This window comes from Nannospalax galili, unplaced genomic scaffold, assembly GCF_000622305.1.
Source record: "Nannospalax galili isolate Female #2095 unplaced genomic scaffold, S.galili_v1.0 scaffold155, whole genome shotgun sequence".
In the NCBI taxonomy this organism is placed as follows: domain Eukaryota; kingdom Metazoa; phylum Chordata; class Mammalia; order Rodentia; family Spalacidae; genus Nannospalax; species Nannospalax galili.
The window spans coordinates 5058225-5064907 of NW_008339923.1; positions in this window are offsets into that span (position 1 = coordinate 5058225).

The window sequence follows — 6683 nt, forward strand, 5'->3', positions numbered from 1 at the left end:
CAAGCTAAAAAGGACCCCCACATGTCCCCTTTTTTTTTTTTTTTTTTTTTTTCCCCCCCCCCCCCGTACAAAGAAATGCAGGAAGTAGAAGGCCACTTAAATACCCAGCATTCCTGTGGGGCCCACGTCCTCCACTTTTCAGCTCCCACCTGGCACAGAAGCTTCCTGGCAGCCTCCTGCGCAACAGCTGTCCTGCCACCTGACAGCTGAGGCTTAACCAGTCGCTGCTTGTTTCTGCTACATCCTGAGGTAACAAGAGCAGTGAAGTCCAAGGGTCCGGTGACAATTCAGAACCTACGAGAATGGAAGCCACAGTTTGTGGGAAACGCAAGGTCTTCTGGAGGATTCCTGAGCTCTGCCTTCTGAAGAACACTGGGTCCTTTCAGCTTTGCTGGGTTCCTTGGTTCTTGTCTGACCCCACCCTACCTGTCACTTTTTAAGGACCTTGTAAATCTGTTCATTTTATAACTATTTACTAAATTTTTTCCTTTTGCTAATCCTTGTACTGAGTCAGTGACATTCTTTGTTCAGAAGAATATTCTAGCTGATGAAAGATCCAACAAGCAAGCAATGTAATTGTTTTTACAAATAACAAACATAATTGTAATTGGTGCAAATAGGAAGTGCTTTGAATCAGAGAGGAACTTGGGAATAATTCTGTGCATTTCATGGGGATTTGAGCAGCAATGGCAAAGGTGCTCTTGGCTGGGATGTACCCAGGCTTTCCCTGGAGTGGGAGTCAGTCTTACTATGAATTCTAGGAGTGCCAGTCAAAGTTCTTCAGAGAAACAGAGCCAATATGTGTCTAGTAAGAGATTTTTTTTTTTTAAATAAAGTATTACCTCTCACATCCAGTGAGGTTGAGAAGCCCCAGCTAGAGACCCAAGGAACCTGGTGTTGTAATCCCAGGTGCTTGAAGGCCTGAAGGTCAGAGGGCTGATGGGATAAATCCAGCCTGGGTCTGAAAACCTGGAAGGTTGAGGGCAGATAAAGTTCTGTGTCCTAGCTTCATTCTATTTGGGTTTTCAGTGGGTTAGATGGTGCTGCCCACTCATACTGGGAAGGCAATTAGTTGCTGACTTCACTCAGTCTAATAATTTAAACCCCAGTCTCTTCCAAAGATGCTTTCATAGACACAGGCACACACAGAAATAACACTGAACCACATACGTGGGCATCTTAAGACCTAGTCAAGTTGACACATAAAAAATAACCTTCACACTGGGAGAGCCCACATGCTCACTCTAACATCGCTGCTGTGTGACAAAGTAAAATAAAACAAAGACCATGCCTAAAGAAACTTCCCACACACCAAGTCAGTAAGACCAGAAGAGTGACCTTAACCTTGCTTGATTTACAAATACAACTGAAATTCAACTTAGACTACATGATGGTTAATATTCATGCCTGGGGATGTGTCTGTGATAGTAATTCCTGAGAGGTTTTAACTAAGGAGGGAAGATTTTCCCTGAATGTGGGTGGTGTCATCCCATGGGCCAGAGTTCTGCACCGAATCACCAGCAGTCCCTGCTCTCTGACTCTTGATCCGTTGAGATGTGAACAGGGTCCCACCACGAGTGCTGTGAGCCACTTCTGCCAGCATGCCTTCCCAGCCATGATGGACTGTACTCTCAAGGTCTGAGCTCAAACGAATCTTTTCCCCCTTAAGTTCCTTCTGGTTGTGTGTTTTGTCACAGTAATAAGAAAAGTAGCTAATACAGGGCACTTCTCGTAAATAGAGAAAAATAAAGCCTAAGCTCAACACTTGCATGTTTACCCTATAAAATCTTTCTCCTCACATTCTTTTAACAGAACCCCTAACCACTTTCTGGTAGATGTTGTCTGACTTATGAATTGCTGTTAGCTCAAATAGACTCAACATTTTTTATTGTGCTGCAGATTATCTTCTAACAGTGACTCTGAGTGGCTTTCAATACATGAGTCTCTGCTGTGCTCTGTAATGGAAGCACTGGAATGCACAATGGAAGCACAATAATCTTCTAACCCCTTTCAGCTAAAAATACTTTTCTCATATAAAATTTTTAATGCATCTAACATGTAATACTGACAATATTGCAGCCCACATGGGAGATGTGAACATGGTCTGAAAGGGGCCACAGGGTCACACAGAGGCACTCTTCTTACCTTCTTCTTAATAGTTACTAAGGTCTTAATTGTCAGAAACTGCACTCAGCACTTTGCATGCATGAAAGAACTTTGATCTTCCAAAACATCTTTGGGAAAAATGCCTCCACTAAAACCTTCAGTTCTTAGCTTAAGCAACAGAGACCTGTAGAGGTTAGCTCACTTCCCAAGGTCACAGAGCCACAGAATGGCAGAGCTAGGAACATAGCCCTTCACACTCTCGGTTCTTGACAGTTACTCTGCATGGCTTCTCCTGGCTCACTCACCATAGCTGGTAAGCTTCACTTAAAAACTATGATGTGAGAAAATAGAAAGACTTGTATCTGATAAGTTGGCTAGAAACATGTTATGAGTTGGAATAAGAAATTAAAGAAAAGATAGAGTCAGTGATAGAGGGCTGGGGAATATGAGGGGTAACTGCCAGAGAGCACGTGAGTGGAACTAGAACAGAACTGTGGGTTCAGATCTCAATTTCCAAGAGTCAACTTGATAGCTATGGGCCACTAGGCACAGGAATAATATGAAAATCTGTACCATCCTTTCAAATGTTAGAGTGATTAGGGATGGATGGTCTACCCTGAACTAGGACAAGGATATGAGAGTCTCTCTTGCAATGGAGAACATTCCAGAAAGGATAGATATAGGACTGGAAGATCACATTTCTAGTGATCTTATAAAATCATGAAAATAAGCTTTCCTTTTGCCGGTGGTTAAGTGGTAAAATCCAGCCTGACTTCCATGGCTGGGTAATTCCAGAGCCCATGGGGAAGCAAGGATTTGGATTCATGTGTTTGGACCTTATTTGACCATTTTGATGTGACCACAATAGAGTGTCCCACAAAAAAAGCTGTGAGCTCCTTGAGTTTATCCTCTAATATCTAAGAATCTCTTTCACTTTTGTCAACTGTATTCATTTTAAAAGTTGAGTAAGACTTGCAGTCACGACCACTTAGGAGAGCAGTATAGTCCCGTGAGTTGACAGCCCAAAGGAGACTAAAAAATCATTCCAGTTTAAGATTTAGTTTTATCAGAGACAGAACCAAAGTCAGCCAGCTTAGCAGCACACTGGCCAATGATGCTCATCAGAAATCAGAGAATAAAATCAAGGAAGAAAACATTGGTTTGTCACTTTGTCAGAAGCAAAACATAGCCCTAAGTTTAATCACAGAGCTGGTGATATTGTGACACCATCTACCTCATCAATGGCAAAGAGGTAGAAATTACTCTGGCACCATCCATCCCAGTAAAAAAAGTCTGAATTCTGGTCTGTCTCCCTGGATTGAAACAAGGCTCATCACTACATAGCTTTAGGGAACCAATGCAGATGTCAGATCTGGTGGGAACTGAGGGAGAACACGCAACAATCTGACTGGTGGGTCACCAGGAATGTAATTCCCTTTTAAAGCAACCATAGTCCTTCAGTAAAAAAAAAAAGCAGCTCAGCGTGCCATCTGCATGAGAGGATCAGGTCGACCAAAGGGACAAAGGGAACAAAGTCTATGTGGAGTTCCTAGCCTTGCTGCACATAGAAAGAACCTCAGCGGCTTTCCAAAAACAAACAAACAAAACATAGATGCCTAAGTTTTATCCAGAGGGTCCTTTTTATCTGTCAGGTATAACTACACAGTTCCAGGTCTAACTATGAACCTGGAAAGGCATGGTGAACACCAAACTACTCAGGTAAGTCTGAGAGGCAAAAGTAGTCTCAGCGGGTGGCCTTCTTGACCCTGTCTACCAGTGACATCACCTGACCATGTGACTGAATAAAATGGTGGATAAGAGCATTTGAATGGTGGTATCTCTTCTGGAGCAAAGAGAAAATGGAAATGAAACCCATTGTTTTTCAAAACTAATATATACTAATTTTAAAAAGTAAATGTAAATTGCATAAAGATTTAGCACACATGCAGTTCCTAGGAAAATATATTGTTAAGCAGTTGCTATTCAATACAGCTCCCAAGACACTGTCTTGATCTAATGAGGCTCATCGTTTATAAGGGGTGACACATAACACTTAAAGGTATCCATTACTGAGGCTGGAGAGATGACTCAGTGGTAAAGAGCACTGGCTGCTCTTGCAGAGGACCTGGGTTTGGATCTGAACATCCACATGATGGCTGGAAACTGTCCATAACTCCTGTTCCATAGGCATTTACTCATGTGGTGTATCTACATACGTGCAGGAAAAACACTCAAAGAAAGAAGGAAGGGAGGGAGGGAGGGAGGGAGGGAAGAAGGAAAGGAAGGAAGGAAGGAAGGAAGGAAGGAAGGAAGGAAGGAAGGAAGGAAGGAGAAATTCCTTACTGCTCTGTGACTATGTAGGACCCTGGGCTGTGGCTTATGAATTCTTTCAGAAGGATGAAACCCAGACTAGAGTCATGGAGTCAAACTGCAGAAAGCATGGGAGGTGCTGGCTGTGTGTGCAGAGTGAGGGTAGAAGAGACAGCAGTAGAAAAAGAGCTGCTGATGTGCTCAGAAGTCCCAGTGTGTTCTCGTATCTTTCATGTACATGTTATTATTGGAACCTCACTTGTGTGGGAAATGATTCCCAGAAAACATTAAGACCAAGGCAGACACCCAAGGGCTCCTTCTTCTCAATTTCCCACGCCATCTCCAAAGACACCATTCCTTTTCCTTCCTCCTTGTGGCCCCCTCCCTGGTGTCTTAGCTGTCCTGCTTGTGTCTGCACTTACACACTCATCAGGATTGAGTCCATCCTGAGTTGGGCTTCTGAAGTTCTCTCTGTCTTCTTTACTGCAGAATAGAAAAGGCACAGTAGGTACCAGTAGTCCTGGGTTTGAGTTTGCCTCTCACCATTCGTTAGCTAGGGTCCTGGAGCAATTCCTCACCTATACTTTGGTGCTGGTACTCGGGTTCTTCTGAGATGGTGTGAGGACTGGCCTAAGCACACATCTCAGTAACTCAGCTCATCTTTCTTTCCCGTCCTTGTGATTCTCCTGAAGCCACACTTATGGGGAAAACCAGTACTTCTGATAAGAGTGATGAATAGGACAGGATGATATTAGAGGAAACAGTGATTCATTGGACAAAAAAGGTCTTCTTGGGGACCATAGAGATGGCTCAGTGGTTAAGAGCACTGGCTGCTCTTCCAGAGGACCTGGGTTTGGTTCCCAGAATCCACCTAGCAGCTTACAACTGTCTATAATTCCAGTTTCAGAGGAATTTGATGCCTTCTTCTGGCCTCTGCAGTGGGTTTGCATGCCTGTGGTACACTTACATACACTCAGGTGAAACACTCATACACACGAAAGTGAATTTTTTTAAATTTTGAAAAGGATCTTCTTGGTCTATTTTCTCCATACTTCATTTTAAAGGTTCCACAGAAGTACATGCCAGCTGGCTCTGGCAGCTGCAGTGGCAATCCCCTCACACTGGCAAGAATTGTCCTAAATTGGCACACTTCCTCCAGGTGGTGGTCTTCCTTCCATTCTTTAAACTCTTCCAACTGCACTCTGCCCTTCCTGGATACTTCATATTTACTCGTGAAGTTGCATCTACTCTTGTCACTCTGACTCAAAGCAACATCCAATATACTAGCCCTACTTTCTCTAAGCAACCTCTTCCCTTTACCCCAATCCTGCCTTTCCCTCACTTCCCTTCGCTAGCTGGTGTGACTATTTTCTCCCTATCCACACTTCTTTTCCTGTCCCCACACCTGCTCTCTTCTTCTTGAGAGCCATTCCATGCTGTGGTTTAAAGGTGAAGTATCTCTCAAAGGCCCACGTGTTAAGAGACTTGGTGCTCAGCTTAATGCTTCTAGGAAGTCGTAGAAACTTTCAGAAGTAGAGCCTAGGCTTTAAAAGGTCACTGGGACTGTGCCCTTGAAGTAGAATATGGGACCTAGGCCTGCCTTCCTCCCTTTTGCTTCCTGGTCATGAGTTGAGTGGGTTTTCTTTTATCACACAATCTTGCTGTGATGTGTGGCTATTTCACCCCAGTCCTGAAGCAAAGAAGGCAATCAAACAGACCAAAACCTCCAAAGGGATGGACCAAACATTGTCTCTTTATAAGTTTGCATATACCAGATATTTGTTACAGCAGCAGTGGGCAGACATTCTGTCCTTCCCTTAGGAATTTTGCAAGCATTAAGACCTGGTTTCAGAGAGTAAGGAAGTCGCTCCAATAGCAACACTGCATGGGGAAGAAGACAAAGGAACTCATCCCAGAAGGGGAGGCAGAGAGAATGCAAGAGCTGGAGGATAAGGAGGAGTGCTGTGAAATGCTGTCTTCTGACACGGCAGGGCTGTTGTACTCCTGTATTCACAGAAGCTGTGGTGACCTGCACAAGACCTGCACAGGATAAACCCATCAATAATTATTTCTCATTGATGATTTTGTTCCTAACCAGAAAGTGCTGCTCAGATGTAAGACTTCAAATCTTGGTCTCCAATACTGTAGTGCCCACCTGTAGCTAAGGGAGACAACCAGCTATTGGTCTAAAATGATGGATAAATTTGTTTTCTCCCCCTATCTAGAAGCCTTTGAGAGGGAACTGACACTGATTCTAACCACTCCAA